The 26812-nt window shown below is 43.9% G+C and overlaps 1 long non-coding RNA gene and 5 other non-coding genes across 6 annotated transcripts in view; all 6 read right to left on the bottom strand.

Moving 5' to 3' along the window:
- Positions 1-2465: 2465 nt before the first annotated feature.
- On the bottom strand, positions 2466-2558 carry LOC121042648 (small nucleolar RNA SNORD116). The gene has a single exon (XR_005796363.1). It is a non-coding gene; the product is annotated as a small nucleolar RNA SNORD116 (small nucleolar RNA).
- A 2512-nt stretch (positions 2559-5070) lies between these two features.
- On the bottom strand, positions 5071-5163 carry LOC121042646 (small nucleolar RNA SNORD116). Its single transcript, XR_005796362.1, has one exon. It is a non-coding gene; the product is annotated as a small nucleolar RNA SNORD116 (small nucleolar RNA).
- A 2543-nt stretch (positions 5164-7706) lies between these two features.
- LOC121042645 (small nucleolar RNA SNORD116) lies at positions 7707-7799 on the bottom strand. The gene has a single exon (XR_005796361.1). It is a non-coding gene; the product is annotated as a small nucleolar RNA SNORD116 (small nucleolar RNA).
- A 2530-nt stretch (positions 7800-10329) lies between these two features.
- On the bottom strand, positions 10330-10422 carry LOC121042649 (small nucleolar RNA SNORD116). Its single transcript, XR_005796364.1, has one exon. It is a non-coding gene; the product is annotated as a small nucleolar RNA SNORD116 (small nucleolar RNA).
- Positions 10423-17846: 7424 nt separating this feature from the next.
- LOC121042533 (uncharacterized) overlaps positions 17847-26812 on the bottom strand; it is a 51935-nt gene continuing 42969 nt past the window's right edge. Inside the window, exons 5-7 of the long non-coding RNA XR_005796276.1 lie at positions 24507-24606; positions 21094-21231; positions 17847-20053 (exon numbers count right to left, since the gene is read on the bottom strand). This is a non-coding gene — a long non-coding RNA (uncharacterized LOC121042533). The remainder of the gene's footprint in view (positions 20054-21093; positions 21232-24506; positions 24607-26812) is intronic.
- On the bottom strand, positions 20519-20585 carry LOC121042656 (small nucleolar RNA SNORD109A). Its single transcript, XR_005796371.1, has one exon. It is a non-coding gene; the product is annotated as a small nucleolar RNA SNORD109A (small nucleolar RNA).

The following is a 26812-nucleotide window of genomic DNA, read 5'->3' as shown; positions in this document are numbered from 1 at the left end:
GGCCGTGCAGAGCCGCGCCACTGAGCCGGAGGAACGGACAGGCCCCTTTGAGTTGCAAATCCTACCTGGCCTTCCGACCACCTTCATTAGATGCCTCTCAGGCGTTTTTTGGAAAGTCTAAAGCCAGCAGCACCACTGACACTATAGATGCCTTACCGTCTCGGTGCTGCTTTCGTGAAGTTGTGCATAGTGGGGCACACTTCTTTCGGGAGATACGCTAGCCACCGGCAGTCGTGGGCCAGAGATGCATTCTTCTCTCATTCAAAGGGGAGCTTGGCATGTCGACTGCACCTGAGAAAAGTGGAGCAATCGCCCGTGGGCATGGGCAATTTACCCAGGGTGTCCAGTCTCCACACAGGGCAGAAGGAATCCATTACCATGACTTGCGCCTCTCTGCCTGTTCTTTTCCTCAGTCCCTTGGGGCAGCCTGCAGATATGCAAGAAGCTGTGGGTTCAGGGGACTGTAGGAGCACGAGCATGTATCTCTTCATGTGTATGGAGGGTCTGAGTGCACAGGGAGGTTGGTTTACTTGGTATGTGTTGCCGCTCCGCCGTTTGAGCCTATGGCTCCCCAAGAGCAGGCCTGGTGCGCCGATCCTGGCCCTGGCGTCCCACCACACAAAGGTACAGGACTGGTGGCCTTGCACACCAGGGAGCCATGTTGGATGCCTCTGGGCCACTAACGTTGGTTAGGGTTTCCCTCTCCCAAAGCCACTCTGGCCAAGCAGTGCCCTCGGCCCGGACATGCATCCTCTTCCTCCACTGGCCACCCTGTCATTGTGGTCCGTGGACCCCAGCACAGGATGGAAACTCAAGGGTCCAAGGAAAACCTAACAACCACCCACAGTTAGGCCAGCCACCCTGGCCTGCAGCTACGGGGCTGAAGCCAAAGCTGAGCCCTCCGAGGCACCCACACAACAACAGGTGCATTTCCTCTCCACTCTGCCAGAATGCCCTGAATGGCTAGGCTACATGGTCCTAGCCTCCACCGAATATGGTGCCAAATGCGACCGAACCATGGGCGCTTTCCTGCCCATGGTGTCAGTAAGTCCAGGGCCAATGGGCACCAGGGCCCTAGGCTGCAGTGGAACGAGCATCCACTGGGCTGCCCGTCCTCAGGAGTGTGTTCCTGTTTTCACAGAAAGTTCCTTCGTTGCCCTTATCCCAACGGACGTCCCATCAGTGTCAGGATGCTCCAGGGACAGCAGCTGCCCCCAGGCTTTGGCCTTTGCAAGGATGTGGCCCTCTGTAGGCGACGTGGCCCATTCTGACAGGCTAGGAACACCAGTGTGGCCCTCACAGAGAGCGCTAGATTGTAGCCCCACAGGACAGGGTCACAATGAGAGGAGAATACATCTCCTTCCCACGGGGAGGCAGATGTCTTCCAAATAGCCCATGGGGCCGAGGTACTGGGCTTGCCCTCAGACCTCGCAGGCCCGTGCCTGACTGCAAGGCCATCGCAGAGTAGTCTGCAGCCCACCAGAGAGGACATGAGACACACTGTGCCTGAGTCCAAGTGAGACTCAGAATATCCCTTTCACCTCACCAGTACCGTGACAAGGAGACAAGGTCTCTGGCCATGGTAGCTTCTTTGACCAGAGCCCTGCTGAAAGCCCCAAGGAACACAACCACTGGGTACCCTTCCTCAGGAGTCAAGAAGCCAGGAGGGCCCTCAAGAGGGGGACCGCCGTGCCACACCCGTGCACCCTGAAGCCAGCCCTGGGAGCCACACTTTGCCATTGTCAAGAGGAGGCCTGAGGCCTCTGCAGAACCCATGAAAGACCTGGGAACGCTATGACACACTTGAGCTGAGCAGGCTCATGCGGTCTCCCAGGGCACAGCCCTCTCTGGACTGTGCCATTATTATCCAGGCAAATGGCCAGCACAGAAACTTGTATTCTGCCCTGGGCACGAAGTGCTGGCACTGTTTGCCACCTTGTTTGTCGCCTGGTAGGGCTGAGGATGCCACGCTGGCAGGTACTGCAGCCTGGTTTCCTGCTTTAGCCCACCAGCCAGAGTAGGTGCCTGCTCCACATACGTCAGGGAAAGAAAGGGCTCATCCAGGGATCGCTGCTGCCTTGGGCTGGGCCTCTGCACCCCCACCCACAGGCCAGGCAAGCTTGCCATGCTTGGCCTCTCAACACACACTGCCACGAGCTTATGCTGTGGGGCCATCCTGGCCTACACAGGTCCCAGCCCTCGATACCCCAGGCTGGTGCCACAGACACGCCTTTCAAGTCCAAGGCCTTGGGGACCAGCTGCTCCAGTGACCCCAGTCGCTGGCCATTCCCCTCAGGACCTGCATGCCTTGGAAACCCTGCTCAGGTGGTAAATGCCTCCCTGACCATGAGTCCCCCGTGAGGCTCTCCTAGGCAGAGGCTGTGGGTGCTGGTGCTTGAAGGAGTGTGACCAAGGGGAAGCCTGCTGTCCCTGACGCTCACCTTCCCTGGGGTAGACAATGTGCTGGACCTCAGTTTCGACGAGAAAGACGGTAGGGAGTTCTCACTCATTTTGTTCAGCTTTCCAAGGAATGCTGTTGAGGGAGTCATCATCGATCCGAGCACATTCGGGGCCACCTGCACAGCCAACCCTGGTGGGCCAGATGGCTCAGCGGGACAAGCTGAAGGACTCAGGGTCTTCCCATGGCCCAGGACGTGCAGAGCCATTAAAGGACAGGCCCCTCTGGGTTCAAAACCCCACATGTCCTGCCAGCAACCTTCCTTAGTGGCCTTTTGGACAGGCTTGTGAAAGCCTAAAGCCAGCGGCACAACTGATACAGAGATGGCTTACCGTCTTCTCGCTCCAGTCAGCAAGATGCCCGTTGCGGGCAACACCTCTTCCAGCAGTCCCCCCAACCACAGGCACTCGGAGACCAGGGAGGCCTTCTTCTCTCCGCCGATGGCGAGCCTGGTGTGTCCACTGCACCTGAGAAAGGGGGAGCAATCACCCACGGGCGTGACCAAGCTACCCAGGGGCTCTGCTCGCCACACAGGTCAGAAGGAATCTGTGACTATGCCTTGCGTCTGTCTGCCTGTCCTGTCCCTCGGCCTCTTGGGGCTGCCTGCAGATGGGCAACAAGCCACGGGCGCAGGGCACTATGGGAGCAGGAGCATGTGTCTCTTCGTGTACATGGAGGGTCATGTGTGCTGGGAGGCTGGGAGGGGGTGTATGGGGCTGCTGAGTTGGGAGGCCTGAGTACCTGCAAGGGCATGCATGCCTGGTGTGCAGATCCTGGCCCCGGTGTCCTGCCAAGCAATGGCACACGCTCAGTGGCCTTGCACACCAGGGAGCCATGTTGGATGCCTCTGGGCCACTAACGTTGGGCAGGTTTTCCCTCTCCCAAAGCCACTCTGGCCAAGCAGAGCCCTCTGGCCCAGACACGCATCCTCTCCCACCACTAGCCACCCTGTCAACGTGGACCGTGGACGCCAGGATGGGATGGAAACTCAGGAGTCAAAGGAAAACCCAACAACCACCTGTAGGGAATTTGGCCGCCCTGGTCCTCAGGCTACGGGGCAGAAGCCAATGCAGAGCCCTCCAAGACGGCCACACGACAACAGCTGCCTGCTTCTCTTCACTCTGCCAGTATGCCCTGAGTGGCTAGGCTACACCGGTCTTGTCTCCACTGAATCCAGTACCAATCCTGACGAACCACAGGCGCTTTCTCGCCCGGGGCGTGGGCGAGGCCAGGTCCAGTGTGCGCCAGGGTCCCAGGCACAAGGGAAATAGCATCGCACAGAAAGTCCCTCTGGTGCCCTCCGCCCAACACAGGCCCCTGTCAGTGGCAGGATGCTCTAGGGAGGGCAGCTGCCCACAGGCTTTGGCCTTTGCAAAGATGTGGCCCTCTGCAGGTGACGTGGCCCCTTCCCACGGCCCAGGAACACCATTATGGCCCTCACAGAGAGCGCTAGGCTACAGCCCCACAGCCCAGGGGCACACTGAGAGGAGAACACATCTTGTTCCCAAGGGGAGGCTGACCTTTTCCAAGCGGCCCATGGGGCCAAGGTACTACACCTGGCCTCAGAACTCTCATGCCCGCCTGGCTTCCAGGCCACCACAGAGGAATCTGTGGCCCACCCAAGAGGATGTGAAACACACTGTGCCCGACTCCAAGGGAGAGACCATCAAAGAGTATCACTTTTGCCTTACCAGCAAGGTGCCAAGGAGACAAGGTTTCTGTGGCAGGCCCAGCCAGAGTAGCTTCTTTGGCCAGGGCCCTGCTGAAATCCCTGAGGAACACCACCACTGGGAACCCGTCCTCCGGAGCCCAGCAGCCAGGAGGGCCCTCAGGACGGAGACCGCCGTGCCACACCAGTGCACCCTGAAGCTGGCCCTGGGAGCTACACTTTGCCATCCACAAGAGGAGGCCGCAGGCCTCTACGTAACCCACAACTGACCTGGGAACGCAACAAGGCACCAGGGCTGAGCAGGCCCAGGCACTCCCCCAGGGCGTGGTCCCCTTTGGACCGTGCCATTACCTTCCAGGCCTTTGGCCGGCACGGCATCCTGACTTCCACCCTGGGCCCAAAGCACTGGCACTGTTTGCTGCCTTGTGTGGCACCTGGCAGGGCCGATGTTCCCAACCTGGTAGGTGCCACATCCTGGCCTCTTGCCTTGGCCCAGCAGCCCAAGCCAGGGGCCGCTCCACATATGTCAGTGAGAGAAGGACTCGTCCAGGGATTGCTGCTGCCTCAGGCTGGGGCTCCCGCGCCCCCATGGCCTGCCAAACTTGCCATGCTTGGCCTCTCAACACACCCTGCCATGAGCTTATGCCGTGGGGCCATCCTGGCACACACAGGACCCAGCCCTCGACACCCTGGGCCGGTGCCACAGACATGCCTTTCAAGTCCAACGCCTTGGGGACCAGCTGTCCCAGTGACCCCAGTTGCCGGCCATTCCCCTCAGGACCTGCATGCCTTGGAAACCCTGCTCAGGTGGTAAATGCCTCCCTGACCATGAGCCACCAGCGAGGCTCTCCCAGGCGGAGGCCATGGGTGCTGGTGCTTGAAGGAGTGTGACCAAGGGGAAGCTGTCCCTGATGCTTACCTTCCCTGGGGTAGACAACGTGCTGGACCTCAGTTTTGATGAGAAAGACGGTAGGGAGTTCTCACTCATTTTGTTCAGCTTTCCAAGGAATGCTGTTGAGGGAGTCATCATCGATCCGAGCACATTCGGGGCCACCTGCACAGCCGACCCTGGTGGGCCAGATGGCTCAGTGGGACAAGCCGAAGACCTCAGGGTCTGCCCACCACCCGGGCCGTGCAGAGCCTTGACACTGAGCCAGAGGAATAGTCAGGCCCCTCTGGGATCAAAACCCCACACGCTCTGGGGGCAACCTTCATTAGCGGTCTCTTCGACAAATTCCCGAAGTCTAAAGCCAGCAGCACAGCTGACGCTGGAGATGGCTTACCTTATGGGTGCTCCTGTCGGTAAGATTCCCATAGCAGGGCACACCTTTTCCAGCGGTCCCGCCAATCACAGGCACTTGGGGGCCAGGGAGGCCTTCTCTCGACTGACGGCGAGCATGGCCTGTCCAATGCACCTGAGAAAAGAGGAACAATCGCCCGTGGGAGTGAGCAAAGTACCCAGGGGCTCCCCTCACCATACAGGATGGAATGAATCCATGACCAAGCCTTGTGCCTCTCTGCCTGTCCTGTCCTTCAGTCTTTTGGGGCTGCCCGCAGATGGGCAAGAAGCTGCAGGCGCAGGGGACTGTAAGAGCAGCAGCATGTGCCTGTTCCTGTGCATGGAGTGTCAGTGTGTGCTGGGAGTTTCGGCTAGGGGGCATGTGTGGCTGCTCTACCGTGAGGGCCTGGGGCCTTGCAAGAGCACCCGTGGTGCACAGATCTTAGTCCCAGTGTCCCGCCAGGCAACGGCACAGGACCAGTGGCCTTGCACTCCAGGGAGCCATGTTGGACGCCTCTGGGCCACTAGCATTGGGCAGGGTTTCCCTCTCCCAAAGCCACTCTGGCCAAGCAGTACCCACCAGTCCAGACACGCATCCTCTTCCGCCACTAGCCACCCTGTCAATGTGGACCATGGACACCAGCACGGGATGGAAAAACCACCCACAGGGAAGCTGGCTGCCCTGGCCCACAGGCTACAGGGCCGAAGCCAACACAGAGGTCTCTGAAGTCACCGCACGACAAGAGCTGCCCGCTCCTCTCCACTCTGCCAGAATGCCCTCAGCGTCTAGGCTACACGGGCCTAACACCCACCGAATCAGGTGCCAAACCCAACTGAACCACAGGCACTTTCTTGCCCGAGGTATTGGTGAGGCCAGGGCCAGTGGGCACCCAGGCCCCAGCCCACAAGGGAGCGAGCATTCCCTCGGCTGCCTGGTCCATGGGAGTGTGTCCCCACCTGCATGGAAAGTCCCTCCAGCGCCCTCCATCCAATGGACGCCCCCATCAGCAGAAGGATACTCCAGGAAGGGCAGCCTCCATGGGCTTTGGCCTTTGCAAGGATGTGGCCCTCTGCAGGCGATGTGGCCCCTTCCCACAGCCCAGAAACACCAGCGTGGCCCTCACAGAGAGCCCTAGGCTGCAGCTCTGCAGGCCAGGGACACACTGAGAGGAGAACACATCTCCTTCCCAAAGGGAGGCGGACGACTGTCAAGCGGCCCATGGGGCCGAGGCACAAGCGCCTGGCTTCAGAGCTAGCAGGCCAGTGCCTGGCTGCCAGGCCACCACAGAGGGGTCTGTGGCCCACCCGAGAGGATGTAAGACACACTGTGCCAAATAAGGGACAGAATATCCCAGAGTATCACTTTCACCTCACCAGCTCTGTGCCGAGCAGACAGGTCTCTGTGGCACACCCAGCCAGGGTAGCTTCTTTGGCCAGGACCCCACTGAAAGGCCCAAGGAACACCACAAATGGGTGCCCTTCCTTGGGAACCCAGGGGCCAGGATTGCCCGCAGGAAGGGGAACGCCATGCCTCACCTGTGCACTTTGAATCTGGCCCTGGGAGCCACGTGTTGCCCTCTGCAATAGGAGGACTGATGCCTCCGTGGAAACCATGAATGACCCGGGAACTCAACAAGACACCTGAGCTGAGCAGGCCCATGCGGTCTCCCAGGGCGCAGCCCTCTCTGGACTGTGCCATTACCATCGAGGCAAATGGCCAGCACAGCAACTTGTATTCCACCCTGGGCATGGAGTGCTGGCACTGCTTGCTGCCTTGTTTGTTGCTGGGTAGGGCCGAGGATGCCAAGCTGGCAGGTGCCACAGCCTGGCTTCCTGCCTTAGCCCACCAGTCCAAGCCAGGAGCCCACTCCATGTATGTCAGTGAGAGAAAGGACTCATCCAGGGATCGCCATTGCCTCAGGCTGGGGCTCCACGCCCCCACCTTTGGACCAGGTAAGCTTGACATGCTTGGCCTCTCAACCCACACCTCCACGAACTTATGCCCCAGGGTCTGTTCTGGCCTAGTCTCCAGCCCTTGACTCCCCGTTCTGGTGCCACAGACATGCCTTTGAGTCCAAGGCCTTGGGGTCCAGCGGCCCCACTGACCCTAGACACCAGTCATTGCCCTCAGGACCTCTGTGCCTTGGAAACCCTGCTCAGGTGGTAAATGCCTCCCTGACCATGAGTCCCCCGCGAGGCTCACCTAGGCAGAGGCCATGGGTGCTGGTGCTTGAAGGAGTGTGACCAAGGGGAAGCCTGCTGTTCCTGACGCTTACCTTCCCTGGGGCAGACAATGTGCTGGACCTCAGTTTCGATGAGAAAGACGGTAGGGAGTTCTCACTCATTTTGTTCAGCTTTCCAAGGAATGCTATTGAGGGAGTCATCATCGATCCGAGCACATTTGGGGCCACCTGCACAGCCGACCCATGTGGGCCGGGTAGCTCAGCGGGACAAGCCGAGGGACTCAGGGTCCACCCGCAGCCCGGGTCATGCAGAGCCACGCCACTGAGCCAGAGGAACGGGCAGGCCCCTCTGGCATCAAAACCCCACACGCCCTGCTGGCAACCTTCACTGGTGGCCTCTCGGGCAGCCCGCGAAAGCCACGGTACAAGCTTAAACTGGGGAAGGCTTACCGTCTGGTCACTCCCGTCAGCAAGGTGCCCATAGTGGGGCACACTTCTTCTGGTGGTCCTGCCAACCACAGGCACTCGGGGGCCAGGAAGGCCTTCTTCTCTTGGCCGATGGCAAGCCTGACATGTCCACTGCACCTGAGAAAAGGGGAACAGTCACCCGTGGGAGTGAGCAAGGTACCCAGGGCCTCCACTCGCCACACAGTGCAGAAGGAATCCATGACCAAGCCTTGTGCCTCTCTGCCTGTCCTGTCCCACGGCCCCTTGGGGCTGCCTGCGAATAGGCAAGAAGCCGCGGGCACAGGGGACTGTAGGAGCAGGAATGTGTGCCTCTTCTTGTGTGTGGAGGGTCAGTGTGCGCTGGGAGGTTGGGCCAGGGGTGTGTGTGGCTGCTCCGCCATGCAGGCCTGGGGCCCTCCACGGACACACCTGGTGCGCAGATCCTGGCTCCGGAGTCCTGCCACGCAACAGCACAGGACCGGTGGCCTTGCACACCACGGAGCCTCCTTGGACAATTCTGGGCCACTAACGTTGGGCAGGGTTTCCCTCTCCCAAAGCCACTCTGGCCAAGAAGCGCCCACTGGCCCAGACACCCATCCACTCCCACAGCTGGCCACCCTGGCAACTTGGATGCCAGCACGGGATGGAAACTCAGGGGTCAAAGGAAAACCCAAAAACTGCCTGCAGGGAGGCTGGCCACCCTGGCCTCCAGGCTATGGGGCAGAGGCCAATGCAGAGCCCTCTGAGGTGGCCACACGACAACAGGTGCCCACTCCTGTCCACTCTGCCAGAATGACCTGAGCAGCATGGGCCTTGCCCCCACCAAACACTAGTGACAATCCCGACTGAACCACAGCCGCATTCTAGCCCAGCGTGTCAGCAAGGCCAGGGCCAATGGGTGCCAGGGCCCTGGCCTCCAAGAGAACGAGCATCCCCTGGGCTGCCCAGTCCATGGGAGCGTGTTCCTGCCTGCATGGAATTACTCTCTGGCACCCTCTGCCCAACGGACTTCCCTGTTGGCCGCAGGATGCTGCAGCGTGGGCATCCGCAGACAGGCTTTGGCCTTTGCAAGGATGCGGCCCACTGCAGGCAACATGTCCCCTTCCCATGGTCCAGGAACACCAGTGTGGTCCTCACAGTGAGCACAAGGGCTGCAGCCCCACAGGCCAAGGGTACACTGAGAGAAGACATCTCTGTCACAAAGGGAGGCCAACCCCTTCCCAACTCCATGTGCTGCCATGGCACTGTGCCTGGCCTTGTAGCTCTCAGGCCCCCGCCCGGCTGCGAGGCCACCACAGAGGAGTCTCCAACCCACCAGAACAGACATGGAACAACTGTGTCAAGTCCAACCTTGTAGAGTAACTCTTTCACCTCCCCAGCTCTGTGACCGCAGAGACAAGGTCTCCATGGCAGGACTGGCTGGCAATAAGTTCTTCATGCAGGGCCCACTGAAAGGCATGATGAACACTGCTGCTTGGTGCCCTTCCTTGGGAGCCCCAGGGCCAGGAGTGCACACAGGAGTGGGACCGCAGTGGCTAATCTGTGCACCCTGAGGCCGGCCCTGGTAGACATGCTTCACCCCCTGAGAGGAGGCCTGAGCCTTCCCAGGAACCCACAACTGACCTGGGAACACCATGAGACACTAGATCTGAGCAGGCCTCTGGAATCACCCAGGGTGCAGTCCTCTGCAGACTGTGCCTTTACCGTCCAGTCCAACGGTCAGCACAGCATCTTGACTTCCACCCTGGGCCCAAAACACAGGCATTGCTTGCCGACTTGTGTGTGGACCGGGATTTATTCCCAAGGTGGCACGTGTTACAAACCAGACTTATGCCTTGGCCCACCACCCCAAGCCATGGGCCACTCCACATACGCCAGCGAGGGAAGGCGCTTATCCAGGAATCCCATCTGGCTCAAGCTGGGGTTCCCCGCAAGGCTAGGCAAGCTCCCACGCTTGGCAACTCAACACTCTTGGCCATGAGCTATACCCGAGGTGCCATCCTGGCCCACACAGGTCCCTGCCCTCAGCTCCCAGGGCTGGCATCAAAGTCATGCCATTGAAATCCTAGTAGGCCTTGGGGACCAGTTGCCCCACACGACCCCAGACACTGGCCATCCCCCTCAGGAACTGCGAGCCCTGGATGTCCCAGTAAGCTGGGGAAACAGTTCCTGGACCGTGAGGCCTCAGGAAACCTTTCCCATGCTGAGGTCCTCGGTGATGGTAGTTGAAGGAGTGTGACCCAGGGGAAGCTGCTGTCCTCATGCTTATGTTCCCTGGGGCAGATAACATGCTGGACCTCAATTTCGATGAGAATGACTATAGTGAGTTCTCACTCTTTTTGTTCAGCTTTCCACGGAATGGTGTTGATGGAGGCATCATCTATCTGAGCACATTTGGGGTTGTCTGGCTAACTGAACCAGGCAGGCTGGGAAGCTCGGAGAGATAAGACTATGGCCTCAGAGACTTCCAGAGACATGAGCCAGGCAGAGCCACACCACTGAGCCAGTAGGACTATCAAGCCCCTCTAGGAGCCAACTCTACACACGTGGAGAAAAATCCTTGGGATTCTCTCTCTCCCTTTCCTCTTTCCCTTCTCATGTGCATGCTCTGTTACTTTCACAAAATAAATAAATCAAGTTTAAAAAAATTAAAGACGCCCTAAATAAATGTAAAAGAGATATCATATTTATAGACTGGCAGATTCAACATAGGAAAATTGTTCATTATACCCACAGTTTTCTAAAGATCTTATGCAATAGCTATTAAGATTAGAGCAGAATTTTTTGTAGATATAGGCTGATTTAAATATATATATATATATGTGTATATATATATATATATATATATATATATATATACATATGCAAAGGTATAACCAAAGCAGTTTTTGATAAGGAAGAATTATGTTAGAGAAATCAAACTATAGTTAAAAAAATATTATAAATATACATTAATCAAGGAGTAGGCACAGAGATGTATAGGACAGATTTCAGAAACGGATCCATATAAAATGTCCATTTGTTTTTTCACAAAGATACAAGAAGAACTCAATTTGCTTATCAGCAAATGGTGTTAGAATAATTATCATACAACACCAAGGACAAAACAAAAACAAAAAATCAAAACAAAGCCTCAAACTAATCCTCACACCATATACAAAAATTAACTCAAGATAGGCATGCCTGAGTAGCTTGGTAAGCTAAGCATCCAACTTTGGTTCAAATCATGATTTCAAGGTTCATGGGATCGAGCACCATATCAGGGTCTATACTGACAGCTCAGAACCTACAGCGTGATTCAGATTCTGTGTCTCCCTCTCTCTCTGTCCCTCCTCCACTTGCACTCTATCTCTCTCTCACACACACAAATAAATAAACACTGAAAAATCAATTCAAAATGAATATAGGTCTAAATTATACATCTTTATGAAACACTAAACTATAGGAGATATCCTAAGAGAAAATCCTTATGACCTGGAGTTAGTTATTAAACATGCAACCAAAAATATAAACCTATCTTGTGAGAAATACACTGTTAGAGGATGAAAACAAAAAGCTGCAGACTATGAAAAAATACATAGAAATCACGTATCTAACACAAAAAACTTTCATGGTATATGGCGAACTCTCTAATTTCAGCATAAGAAAATAACAATCCTGTTAGAAAAAGTGCAATAATATAAACTGAAACTTAAAGAAGATACATGGGTGAGAAGCACAAAATGAATGTCCAATATCATTATTCATTAGAATGGTGCACACAGTTTTTGTTTTATTCTCAAATTATTATCTAAATTCTAGTTAACATGCACTGAAGTACTGGTTTCAGGAGTAGATTTCAGTAATTCCTCACTTACATACAACAGCATAAGTGCCCTCCTTAATACCCAACCCCCATCTGGCCCATCCTCCTCAACTTCTCTCCATTAACACTCAGTTTGCTCTCTAAGAGTCTCTTGCAGTTTCTTTACCTCTCTTTTTTCTTCACCTCACCTCCCAAATGTTTATCTGCTTTGTTTCTTAAATATCACATGAGTGAAATCCTGTGATACCCGTCTTTCTCTGACTTATTTCACTTGCATAATACATTAGTTCCATCCACATTTTTGCAAATGGCAAGATTTCTTTCTTTTTGATGGCAGAGTAATATTCCATTTTACACACACACACACACACACACACACACACACACACACATTCATTCATCTTTGGGCTCTTTCCATAGTTTGACTATTGTTGAAAATGCTGCTATAAACATCAGAGTGTATGTATACTTTTAAATCTGTATTTTTTTATACTTTCGGTAAATAGTAATGCAATTGCTATGTTGTAGGGTGGTTCTATTTTTTTTGAGGAACCTCCCTGTTTGAAAGTGGCTGCACCAGTTGGCATTCCCACCAACAGTGCGATAGGGTTCCCCTTTTTCCTCATCCTCGCCAACATCTGTGGTTTCTTGTGTGGTTAATTGTGGCCGTTCTGACATGTGTGAGGTGGTATTGCATTATGGTTTTGATTTGTATTTCCCTGATGAGCATCTTTTCATTTGTCTGTTAGTCATCTGGATGTCTTCTTTGGAAAAATGTCTATTCATGTCTTCTGCCCATTTCTTAACTGGATTGTTTTTTAGGTTCTGAGTTTGATACACACATTATAGATTTTGCATACTAGCCTTTATTAGATAGGTCGTTTACAAATGACCTGTCCCATTCTGTAGGCTGCCTTTTATTTTTGTTGATTTTTTCCTTCACTGTGTAGAAGCTTTTAATCTTGATGAAGTCCCAACAGTTTATTTCTCCTTTTGTCTCCATTGCATCTAGTGATGTGTCTAGGAAGAAGTTGCTATGGCTGAGGTCAAAGACATTGGTGTCTATGTTCTCCTCTTGATTTTCATGCTTTACGGTCTCACATTTAGCTTTCACCCATCTCGAATTTATTTTTGTGTATGGTATAAGAAAACAGTCCAGCTTCATTCTTCTGCTTGTTGCTGTCCAGTTTTCCCAAAACCATTTGTTGAAGAGACTGTCTTTTTTTCCATTGGATATTCTTTCCTGCTTTGTCGAAGATTACTTGAAAATATAGCTGTGGGTCCATTTCTGGGTTTTCTATTCTGTTCCATTGATGTATATGTGTCTATTTTTGTGCTAGTACCATACTGTCTTGATGACTACAGCTTTGTAATATAGCTTGAAGTCCGGAATCATGATGCCTCCAGCTTTTCTTTACCTTTTCAGGATTGCTTTGGAAATTTGTGCTGTGTGTGTGTGTGTGTGTGTGTGTGTGTGTGTGTGAGATTCCATACAAATTTTAGGATTATCTGTTCTAGATCTGCGAAAAAATGTTGGTGGTATTTTAATAGGGATTGCATTAAACGTGTAGATTGCTTTTGGTAGTATAGATATTTTAACAATGATTGTTCTTCCAACCCATGAACACAGAATGTTTTCCATTTCTTGATCTTCAGAGAGTGTGGGTAGCTCAGTCAGTGGAGTATCCAACTCTTGACTTTGGCTCTGGTCATAATCTCAGTTCATGAGTTCAGGCCCTACATCAGACTCTGCACTGATAGTGTGGAGTCTGCTTGGGATTCTTTCACACACCAACCCATACTCTCTGCCTCTTCCTTTCTTTCTCTATTAATTAATTAAAAAAATACAAAGTACAGATCTTCTACCTCTTTGGTTAGGTTTATTCTTAGGTATCTTATGGGTTTTGATGTCATTGTAACTGGGATTGATTCTTTTATTTCTTTTTCTGCTGCTTCATTATTTGTGTATACAATTCAACATATTTCTTTTTTCTTTAACATTTATTCATTTTTGAAAGGCAGAAGAGAGACAGAGCGTGAATGGGGAAGGAGCAGAGAGAGAGGGAGACACAGAAACAGAAGCAGGTTCCAGGCTCCGAGCTATCAGCACAGAGCCCAACGCGGGGCTCGAACTCACGGACCATAAGATCATGACCTGAGACGAAATCAGCCACTTAACCGACTGAATGCACCCAGGCGCCCCTAAAATTCAACATATTTCTGTATGTTGATTCTATATCCTGTGACTTTGCTGAATTCAAGTGTTAGTTCTATCAATTTTTTTGGTGGAGACTTTTGGGTTTTCTACATTGAGCATCACATCATCTGCAAATAGTGAAAGTTTGACTTCCTCCTTGCCAATGTGCATCTCTTTTATTTCTTTTTGTTTGAGTACTGAGGCTAAAACTTCCAGGACTATGTTAAATAGTACTGGTGAGACTGGACATCCCTGCCTTTTTCCTGACCATAGGGTTCTTATCCTTTATTTTATCAATGTGGTGTATTACACTGATTGATTTGTGAATATTGAACCAGACCTGAAAGCCCAGGAATAAACCCCACTTGACTGTGGTGAATAATTCCTCTAATGTACTGTTGTATTTGATTTTCTAGTATCTTGTTGAGAATTTTTGCATCCATGTTCATCAGGGATATTGGCCTGTAATTCCCCTTTTTAGTGGGATCTTTGGTTTTGAGATCAAGGTAATGCTAACTTCATAGAAGACTTTTGGATGTTTTTCTTCCATTTATATTTTTTGGAACAATATGAGAAGAAAGGTATTACCTATTCATTATTTTTTATTAATTTATTTTTTTAAATTTACATCCAAGCTAATTAGCGTATAGTGCAACAATGATTTAAGGAGTAGATTCCTTAATGCCCCTTACCCATTTAGTCTATCCCCCTTCCCACAACCCCTCCAATGACCCTCAGTTTGTTCTCCATATTTCAGAGTCTCTTATGTTTTGTCCCAGGTATTACATCTTCTTTAAATGTCTGGTAAAACTGCCTTGGGAAGTCATTGGGCCCTGGCCTTTTGTTTATGAGGAGATTTTTTTTTAACATTTTATTTATTTTTGAGAGAGAAGAATACAAACAGGGGAGGGGCCGAGAGACAGGGAGACAGAAGATCTGAAGCAGGCTCTGCACTGACAGCAGCAAGCCTGATGTGGGGCTCAAATTCACAAACCGTGAGATCATGACTTGGGCCAAAGTCGATACTCAACCAACTGAGCCACCCAAGGGCCCCTATTGGGGGATTTTTGATTACTGATTCAATTTATTTGCTGTTTATGGGTCTGTTACAATTTTCTATTTCTCCTATTTCAATTTTGGTAGTTTGTATTTTTCTAGAAATTTTCCCATTTCTTCCAAATTGCCCTTCCAAAGTTTATTTGTATATAATTTTTTATAATATTCCCTTATGATCATTTGTATTTCTGTGGTATTTGTTGTAATATCTCCCCTTTCATTTGTGATTTTATGTATTCAGGTCCTTTCTCTTTCCTTTTTGAAAATTCTGGCAAGGGGTTTATCAATTTTATTAATTCTTCATAGAACCAGCTCTTAGTTTCATTAATCTGTTCTGTTTTTTGTTTGTTTGTTTCTATATCTTTTATTTCTGCTCTAATCTTTATTATTTCACTTTGGCTCCCTTTAAGCTTTATTTGCTGTTCCTTTTCTAGCTCTTTTAGGTATAAAGTTAGATTGTGTATTTGCTACTTTTCTTCCTTATTGAGGCAGGCCTGTATTGCAATATACTTTCCTTTTAGGACTGCCTTTATTGCATTCCAAAGATTCTGGACTGCCATATTTTCATTTTTATTTGCTTCCATGTACTTTAATTGCTTCTTTAATTTCCTGGTTGACCCATTCATTCTTTAGTAGGATGCTATTTTTTATGTTATTTATTATTTTGAGAGGTGGGGGGGTTGCATAGGGAAGAGACAGATAATCCCAAGAAGTCTCCACACTGTCGGCACAGAGCCCAACATAGGGCTTGGTCCCAAAAATCACTAGTTCATGACCGGAGCCAAAATCAAGAGTCAGGCACTTAACTGACTGAGCCATTTTAGCCCCTAGCTTCCATGTATTTGTGGTCTTTCCAATTTTTTTCCTTGTGGTTGACTTCCAGTTTCATAGTGTTGTGGTCTGAAAATATGCACAGAATGATCTTGATCTCTTTGTACTGGTTGAGGGCTGATTTGTGACCCAGTGTGTGATCTATTGTGGAGAATGTTCCATGTGCACTGGAAAAGAATGTGTAAGAATCTGTTTCTTAGGATAAATTGACTGTAGGGGAAAAGCTCTTATTTTTTCCCCACTGAGGATGATATTACCTGTGGGTCTCTCATATATAGCCTTTATGATGTTGAGGTACCTTCCCTCTATCCCTACTTTGTTGAGGGTGATTATCAAGAATGGATGCTGTATGTTGTCAAATGCTTTTCTTGAATTTTCTTGTATCTGTTAAGTACATCTGGTCCAGTGTGTCATTAAAAGTCACTGGTTTCTTGTTAATTTTCTGGCTAGATTATGCACACACATTTTAAAATGGCTAAAGTAAGGGGTGCCTGGGTGGTTCAGTCAGGTAAGCATTTGACTTCCACTCAGGTCATGATCTCACAGTTCATGCCCCACATCAGGCTCTGAGCCATCAGCACAGCCTGCTTCAGATTCTGTCTCTCCCTCTCTCTCTGCCCCTCCCCTCACTTGCACTCTGTCTCTCTTTCAAAAATAAATAAATATTAAAAATTTTTTAAATGGCTAAAGTAAAACATATTGACTCATAAAGTGCTCATAAAGATGCAGAGCAACAGGATGTCCTATGCATTTCTGTCAGGAATATAAAATGATCTCAAAACTTAGGAAAATATTTAGGCAGTTTCTATTAAATTAAACATACTCACCACACAATATAGCAAAACTCAATAATGAATATTTACTGTATAGAAAATGTTGGCAAAATATGTCCCAATGGCCAACTGCCACTTTTGTAAGTAAAGTTTCATGGGAACACAGCCACACTCATTAATTTAAGCTGCAGTAACTGATATGTGTACTCTGTGACAGGGACTGTATGGCCCTGAAATCTAGACAGTGTATTATCTGACACTTCAAGAAAAAGTTTGCTGATCCCTGCTATTGAAAACAACTTAGGTTTGCAGAGAAACCTATAGATGAATTTTCATAGCAGTTTTACTCATAATAGACCCAAACTGGAAACAACACGAATGCCATTCAATGGATGAATGGATAAATAAATGGTGTACATCCATATAATGGACTATTGTTCTACAATAAAAAAGAGACTATTGATTCAAACTATAGCTTCAATGTATCTCGGGGGAATGATGCTTAGTAAAATATCCTAAAAGTTACATTAGGTATGATTTCATTTATCTAACATTCCCAAAAGACAAAACCATAGGAATAGAGAAAATTAATTAGTGTATACCAGGAGTAGGATATAACTGTAAAGGGATAAGGAAATTTGGGGAGTTAAAGGACAAAATACATAACAGTTCTGTATACTGATTTTGGTCATCAATACAAAAATCCACACATGTTAAAACTCAAAGAAATATACACCAAAATAAAAAAAAACAACAGAATTTATAATAACTTAAAAAAGATTTTGATGTCAAAAGTAACAAGAATAAAATACCTTCAATATTAAGACTTCTGAATACATTATCATAAGAGAAAAATGGATATGTAAATAAACACATGAAAAAATACTCAATTATATACAAAATGTGAATAAATAAATACTACCTGATATTATTTGCTGAAATGCCTGTGTTAAAGAGATAACACTCTTTTTGTAAAAGCTAGCTCTATGCCCAATGTGGGGCTTGAACTCAACCCCGAAAATCAAGAGTAGTAAACTCTAGTGACTGAGCCAGCCAGGTGCCCCAAAGAGAGACTCTTGACACACCCTAAGAAAATCAATCATCAGACCCCAGATAACACACAATCTATAGGACAATATTCCTAGAAGTGTATTAACCAATATTTAGACTAGTTTTATTTGATATTTCAAACTTTCAATTGAAGTATAATATAGATACAGCAAAGTGCATGCATTAAACTATAGAAATCAATAAATTTGCATCTTCCAAAAACAGCAGGTAATCAATAAACATATCCAGAAACAAACACTACCAGCATTTCAGAAACCACCCAGGTATCTTTCTCCTTGACTATCTTTAACAGATATTATCTTCTTTGACCTATGTGTTAATTTTTACTATAGTTTTATAGTAAGCCTTAAAAAAACAGTGTAAAGTCTCTGACTTTATAAGTTTTTCAGAATATCTTTTGCTATTATAGTTGTTTTACCTTTGACATTAATTTTAGAATGACCTTGTTGATATCTACAAAGAAATTGCAATATTTTTTATTTGGATTATATTGAATCTACAAATGAAATTGGGGTAACTGACAGTTCCACTATTTTGAAACTTCTGACCCATAAACAGAATATATCTCTACTTTTATTTAGGTCTTCTTTGATAACTTGATCAGTGTTTTGCAAAGATACTGTACATATTTTATTGCATTACAGAAGTCCCTCATTTTTTGTGCTATTATAAATGGGATTTATCTCAAAGTCCAATTGTTTGTTGCTATTATATAGTAATATAATTGACTTTTGTACATTGGCCTTGTATCTTGCAAACTTGCTAAACTAAGTTTTCAGTTCTGGGAGTGTTATTGTAGGCTCTTTGGGATTTTCTAACATTAAGTAATTGAGTTTTCTGCAAAGAAATCTTTGTTTCTTACTTTGTGATCTTTATGCCTTTATTTACATTTCTTGCCCTGTTGCATGGTCATTACTGTACAGAACAATATAAATAGAAGTGATGGGAGAGGACATTGTTGTCTTGTTCCCAGTCTTGAAAGAAAGTACTTAGAAAAAAACACATTGGGTAGCACACTTTTAATACCTACCCTTAACAGCATAAATATTATATGTTGATATACTTCGGTACCTGGAGATAGCAGCTATGCACTGAAAACATACATTAATGTAAGTATTATATAAATATACAGATAGTAAAATCTAAAAGTGGGTATTTGTAGGATCATATTTATTAGACCAAATTATGTGCTAGTATTCCTTTCATTTACATTCATTCTCAATTTTTTTCTCAATTTTTTTTAATAATGGAAGTTTTAGAGTCCATTTCAGTAACTGGTAGGGCTTTTTTATTTTCTGATTTTACAATTATTAGTGTTCATGGCTATTTTATTCATTATTATTGAGTTCATTTGAATTGTCTTGCTAGATTCTGGAGAAATAAATACACACATTAAAATACATACATACATAAACACATATATAAGCATAAAGAGAACACAAAAACAATTTCTCATTGAAACAATGTATGACAAGAACTTTATCAAGAAAAAAACCATTTATCTATTCCCAAAGTATGAACACCAAGCTCAAGGTAACATAAAACCTTCTATGTAATCATGCCAAGGAAGATACAGACTATTTCCCTTATTGATGGATGTTTCAAATTTAACAGAAAATAATGATTAATAATTTAATATATGAAATTTCATTATCTATCCACCTGATTAATTCAACCTAATATCTTTTATGAGACAAATATTATATGGAAAATTGAACTGTTTTGTGTTTTAGAAAAACTTTATTGTGTTCGGGTATTTATCATTTAAATGAAGGCCTTAGAAAGAGCTCATAAAATTTAGCATATAATTGTCCACATCAAAAATTTCTAATTAATGTAAAATCTCAATGATGAAAAAAGTAGCAATAATGATCCATAATGATCTTATAAATCTGACCAAAATGATCTGACTATGATAATCTTAATCATGGGGTCAACATTACAAAACCATCGTAATTTTTAAGGGAACTTCCAAGCATACCTTAATTCATAAAATAGTATTTCACTGCAATACAAAACAAAACAAATAAACAATTTTCCAAAGTTCTTCATTTGTTAATCCACACAAAACTCTGATAAAGTAAAATTTACAATTTGGAAATGAGGGTGGATACACTCACCAAATAAAAGGACACATAATGAAGATATTCTCCAGAAAGTCATTGAAAAGATGAACACAGAGACCTTAGGGTATGGCACAGATCACATGACATATGAATTTAAAGAAAGCTGGTATAGTTACTCACTGCTCTTCTTAGAAGTGGAGGACTTCATTCCACCCCGTCTAACTCAGAAAAACATGACAGAGAGAAAAGCAAAGACACAGTCTCTGAAAAATTTCTACAGTGAAAAATAACAAACACTAAAATTGATTCCATTGTCAATATTTAATATAGGTATGCAGTGTTCCCTTCTTTCAGCCAACACTAGTGAAACTTTCAGTACTCATCACAGTTGCTTGACCTCTTAATTCAACCTTTCTTTTGTTTCCTCATTTATTACTTAAGAACATATTTCCTATATACTAATACCTACGTACAACTCTCCATTCAAAGTGAAGAAAATGAAGCAAGTTTTGGGTCATACAGTATATCTAAAGTTTCATACTGCTTCATGAGATAGAAGGCTAATGCCTTGCACCAAAAGAAATAAAAGGCATGCTCACAGTGGTATTGTGTTGTCACTTAGGATCATCAAATACAGCCAGGCTCTGAGAGTCTTATTTGTCCTATTAGAGGGCCACTCATCTGGACCTCAGATTGACATCTGGAATGAGTCCCTCAGCATCCTCAGACAATTGTGCTCATCATTGATCCAGACAAACATCCTCCCAAACAAATAAGCATTTCCATAGCCAGGCTTATTTTCTTCAGTCTTATCTACTGAATTATAAAGTAAATGTGTAATGGATAGTTTATTTAGTATCTAAATAATGGAATTCTAATGTACATAGGGCAAAAAAAGCATATTTTTCTAATAAAATTACATAAAATCTATTGGGAAAATAAAAAAAATTGTCAACTGAAATTTCAAGGAGTAATGGGGAAGTATTTACAAATGTAGTAGCAAAAAAGGTGTGATTATAGTAGAATATGAGTAGAAACATTTGGAAAATACTCTTGATTTTCCAGTAATAAAAAGATAAAATATTTTGGCACATTTAATTATCTCTACAAGATAATTTGCATATATATCAATGATTCCCTGAGATTATTCAGGTTACTTCAAAGAGATTTTTTTTACTTAATGAAGGAAATTAATAATAATGAATATTTAAGAAACTAGGCACTAGTGGGGGAGAAACCTATTATAAAAATATTCTACCTTGGGCCTCTGAAATAATGAGCCTAGAATCCCAAATTTCTGACATCACTGGCCACAAATCCTGTGTGATTTCAAAAGCATCAGAATAGCTGTTCATCTCTTTTCTCTGAAGTATGGTAAGTTGTTCCAGTCTTTGACCTGCAGCAAAACACCACAAATAATATAAATAAGATCATAAAATACATGAAATTCATTGATTCTGTAGTGATCACCATACATGCATCCCCACACTTCTAACACTTGCCACATAAATCACAGCTACTTGGTCCTTTGCTATCTTTGCCATCTCATTTCTTCATTTATTTCCTCTTTGAATTATTCACTCTGTAAATAGTCAACAATCCTCTCTACTATGGAAATTAGTGCCAAGGCAGTTTTCTCTTTGAGAAATTCTAAAATTATATTCTACCAAATAAAGACTTGATGAAAATGCTCTTTGGTGGGTAAAATGAAGAGCACACGACAAGGGTGTTGTGAGCCTTATATTTGGGAAGTAATAGATAAGAACTTTGAAAATATATTACAAACAACATAAAAACTCATGAAACAATGGTAAGAATAAAAATAACAGATGGAAAATTTCATAAGATAATGGAAATTATAAAAAACAAATGGAAAAGAACATCATAAAGGCAAGACATAAGAGGAATAATATGGAATAAGCATGGCTGATCCTTATTTAACAGAGAATGCAATCCTGGGAATTCATGGATAGGCTAGCAGAGGTCTTTGAAGGATAAATTCAAGTGAACTGGGGAACTCGAAGTGTTAGGAACAGGAGCTGGACTTCAGAGGCTATACAACGTTTCATTCCATTTAATTAAAAACATTTTTTTCATGTTTATTTACTTTTGAGGGAAAGACAGAGAGAGACAGAGGCAAGAGCAGGGGAGGGTCAGAGAGAGGGATACATAGAATCCGAAGCAGGCTCCAGGCTCTGAGCTGTTAGCACAGAGCCTGATGCAGGGCTTGAACTCACAGACCCCAAGATCATGACCTGAACTGAAGTCAGATGCTTACCCGACTAGGCCACAGAGGTGTCCCTGTTTGATTCTACTTGAGTGACATTTTGTTAAAGGCAAAACTATAAAAACAGTGTTGTAAGAGATTATGGAGTCGAATGAGGGTTAACTACAGAGTGTCGACAAAGAGAATTTTAGGGGCAATGGAACCCCTCCATATCAAAATTATGGTGTTTTATATACTATTCATTTGTCACAACCCATATAACTGCACATGACAAAAAATGAAATTTAATGTAGGTAAAATAAAAATAAATTATATAACAAGTAGAAATATAAACTTGAAAACAGTCTGGGACAGAACACTGGGACTAGTGTTCATAATACCCACTGCACACTCCTGTGTATTAAACCTGTATATTTATTAGCAGGCACATATGCACAGGAACACCATTTAACCAACGAACAAGATATTCGTAGATTAAATGTTTAATACATACAAGAGTGGTATAATTCAAACACATGGAATTGCAGGCTAGCTCTAAAATAGTAAGTAGAAGACCACCCTCATTTGTTTAGAAAAGAAACAGTGTACTCTTCACCAACAGTGACTTTGTTTTTCATTTTCTTCAGATTTTTCACAATGTATGAATGTACAATCCAAGCATTATCATTCAAAAGGACACTTTTCACTTGCTGCTTGTGAGAAGGGATAGACCCTGAAGTCATTCATGAAATCACACTAAAAAACATACATAATGTAACATAAAATAACCCTAAAACATACTGAACCACTTGGTTGATGCACCACATTAACCATGAAGCCCACAAGAGGAAGTTTTTCATTGCAGATCTACATGAATATTATGAAGAAAACCAGTATAATTTCTGTGGCAAAATTCTACTCTTCTGAACAATCCATACTATCCTTGAGTATTATTTAATTCATTTTTTCTAGATACTTGTTCTATATCTTAATGTTATAAGGCAAGGAAATGCTTTTTATTCAAACCTACATTGATTCCATAACATTTAAACCTGAGAATACAAAAGCAAAAATGTGCAACGATGAAAAACATATACACCCATTGAATCAACAAGGTGTGAGGAAACAGACTTCAACTGTGTATATCACACTTATTCAATTTAATTAATTATGTCTACAATAAGAATTTCCACCAATATTCAACAGAATATTAACTGTGCACAGATGCAACAAATATGATACTAAAGGTCCTGGTCAGGCAATTCCTCAAAATAGTAACATAGATTTACCATATTCTCACCCCTAAAAAATAATTTTAAAAAATACGTATATACAAAAGCCTCTATATAAATGTTCATAGCAAAGTTGTTCATAATAAACAAAAAGTGAAAACGCAAATATCCACTAAATGATAAATAGATAAGCAAAATCTGATATATCCATACAATGGGATATTGCTCATCCATAAAAAAGGAATGGGGATCTGATACCTGATCAACATGGCTGAACTGTGCTAAGTAATACCTGTATGCACCTGCATTTGAACCAAATACATTTCAAGCTATGATTCTCTTTTATCCCCTAAATCATTTTAATTTCTTCAAAACAAGGATTTTCTACTACATAGCTACAGTACTATTATCAAAGTTGGTAATTAATATCTGCCTTATATAATACTATAATTTATTTATGAACTTTTTTAGAATTTTTCCAGTTTTCCCTTTAATGTCTTTTATAGAAATCCTGAATCAATATTGTATTCAGTTTTCATATCTATTTAGTCTAACTTAATCTAGAATACTTCCTCAGTGATATTATGTTTAAAGACTAAATCCCAGTGTTTTTGTGGAGGGGTTTTTTTGTTTTGTATAAAGTCATGCCAGCTGAATCTAATATTTTCTCCAGAGATGATTCACATTTATTCACTTTTGTCTGAGATACTACAGAAATAAGGCTAGGTTCTTCTAGGTGCTTCCTATAGTGATGCCAGATGATTCCATCACTGATGGTATTATCTTTTATCTCTTACTTAATTCAGGTAGTGTCTACCAGGTTCTCCACCACTAAGTTATCTTCTCTTTGTAAATAATAAGTATATCATGGAGGAGATAATAACAATCTATAAAAGTATCTTGTTTCTCCTCAAACTTTCTCCAAGAAGTTTTAGCATCCTTTGATGTTTCTTGGTTGAAACAATTATTATGATCATTCCCAAATATTTTATATCATTTCTACCACATTTATTACAACTTTATGTCTAGTGGGACTTCAGTTTCTACACTACTTATCCATTCATTCACTCGTTCATTCACAGATTAATGTTATAAACATCATTATTATTAACCAGTTCTTTTCATTCTTAAAGAGATTTTACATGTTCACACATCTCTGAATTTTATCAGTCAAAACCAGAGATGGCTCACTGCTCAGTGTCCAGCAGTCCTCTTCAACAGACGCAGTCTTACCCATCTATGAAAGCTTTCTCCTTCTGTACTTCTACTCCTCCTTCGGTTTCCACGATGTTCCAGAGCCCCAGGTGGGAGTATCTTAAGTAGTCCATTTCCCCTCAAAATACCAGAAGATAAAAAGGCAAAGTTAGAAACTATAAACCAATTTTTCTAAACATAATCTAGCCACTGTTGTGGCATAGTCAGGCAGAATTTGTCACAATTCTCTTTATTATTTTGGCCAACATTTTAGCTGTTAGCTATGAGTTGATAATTATACTTGCAAAACACGAAGTGTGCACTTTAGAAAAGGGTTAGAATGAATGGAGATAACTGGGGGAAAGTGAACTGATTATGAAACATATAGTCAAAGGAGATAGTTTAGAATCCAGACTATATGGTCATAAATTACACACACAAAATATTCCAATATGAGATTATAACATTTAAGTTTCTATCAGTTGGGGATTGTTTCTTCACTCTGAGATCCTCACTGGTTTTCCCCCTACTATCTGCAGTATTTATGTTTGGATATTGCCTATCATTATATCTCTTCCAAAGGTGGTTTCTTCCATTTAGTGACACTCTTCCTGTTGGCCATTGGTTTGTACTTTGAACTGTCTCCCATGGGATCCCAGAGCTCTATCTATGAAGTGGTTTCTGCTGAGGAAGACAGTATCCCATCTCCTAAGCAATGCCTCCCCATATTTCCAGAGATCATTGTCTGTAGCTTTACACCATGGAATTTTCCACAAACCAATATCTTGGCATAATTTTCTCCTATTCTTACAATATCTCAATACTTATACTTTTTAGCATGAGGAATTGCACTGGAAAATTCTAATGGCTCTGACCTTAAAAACACAGGGAAAATGAATATAACCTCAGAAATATGCATTCTTCCCCAAAACATTGTTTTACTCAATGGATTAGGCAAAATACAAGCATTTTTAATTATTTTCCAATGGCTGTTATACCATAGGGTTGTGGTTTTTTTTTTTTTTTAAGTTGAAAGTAATAGTATGAATCACATAATCAAACACAGCCTATTTACACAATCAGCCTCAGTTTCTAGCACAGACTGTTTCTATTTTATTTTTTAAAAAGTAATAAATATCTGTACAATTACTATTAGCATTGAGATAGTTCATGAAAGCATTTATCTTGGCATTTGGTACCTACACTAACAACTCAATAAATGCTATTTGTAATTGAAATACATGTATTTGAAACCACACACACGCACACACACAAACACAAAAATGAAATAGCAAAATAATGACCAGAACTCATTATCAACATTTTAAAATATTCTTCCTATAAAATTGGTTTATTGACCGTATCTGCACAATCACATTTGTATATCATTTTACAAGAATGAAATACAATGTTATTGCCTCAAACATACTTGGTGCTCAATAATGGGTATATAAAGCCTGGGTTTTCACACCAATTAATTTAAACATACATTACCAGATAGAATAGAATATAAACAAGTTGAATAAATGTATCAACATTAATTTACTTAAAATCATGACTTTAGATAAACAGGTTACTAACAATTTTACAAGTAAAACTAAGGCTGTAATGATTATCCTTGAGTTTACATACATCTTTGAACACTTAAGTAAATTTTTAAAAATAAAATTGTTAGCCAAAATGTGCTAATTTCCATCTATTTTCCACTGTCTCCTGGAAAGATTATAAAACACCAGGACTGCCAAATTTTCCATGGTTGGTTAACAGATATAACTTTTAATCTGATAGGTGAAAAAAGACAATTGATGACTTATTGCATTATGGGTGTGTGTGTGTATGTGCAAAAATACATTTAATTTTATTATATATTTATAATACTTTATAATTACTTCATATATATTTGTTATAAAGATTGGTATGGTTGAGCATATTATATGCTCTTGGCCATTCACAATGCTTATCTTTTCTGAATTATTCCTATCTATATCCCAATTATGTACTGGGATGCTTATCTGAGTGAGGCTTTCATAGAATATTAACACAAAATTGGTCATATAAATTTTAAGTAAATATATATTTTATTTGACTTCAAAAACAGAAATAGCCCAACTGTAATTTTAAGTTACCAGATTTTAGAGACTTTTTCTCGTCTAACCCCTCCATGCAATTAACATGAGAAAACAAGAGTAAACTTGGAAAACGTGTACTGTTGACTATTTCAAGTTTTTATAAACTAGGTTAAATAATAGATTTAGAATATATGAATCCTGTTCTGGGATGCTGAAACAATTACAACTGCTCAGATGAAATCAGAATAGACTAAAGTCATTGCATAAGGAGGCTGG

Source organism: Herpailurus yagouaroundi, unplaced genomic scaffold (genome assembly GCF_014898765.1).
Source record: "Herpailurus yagouaroundi ecotype Mexico unplaced genomic scaffold, PumYag 185, whole genome shotgun sequence".
NCBI lineage: Eukaryota > Metazoa > Chordata > Mammalia > Carnivora > Felidae > Herpailurus > Herpailurus yagouaroundi.
The sequence above is the reverse complement of the archived record's forward strand: the minus strand, read 5'-3'. Positions and strand labels throughout refer to the sequence as shown.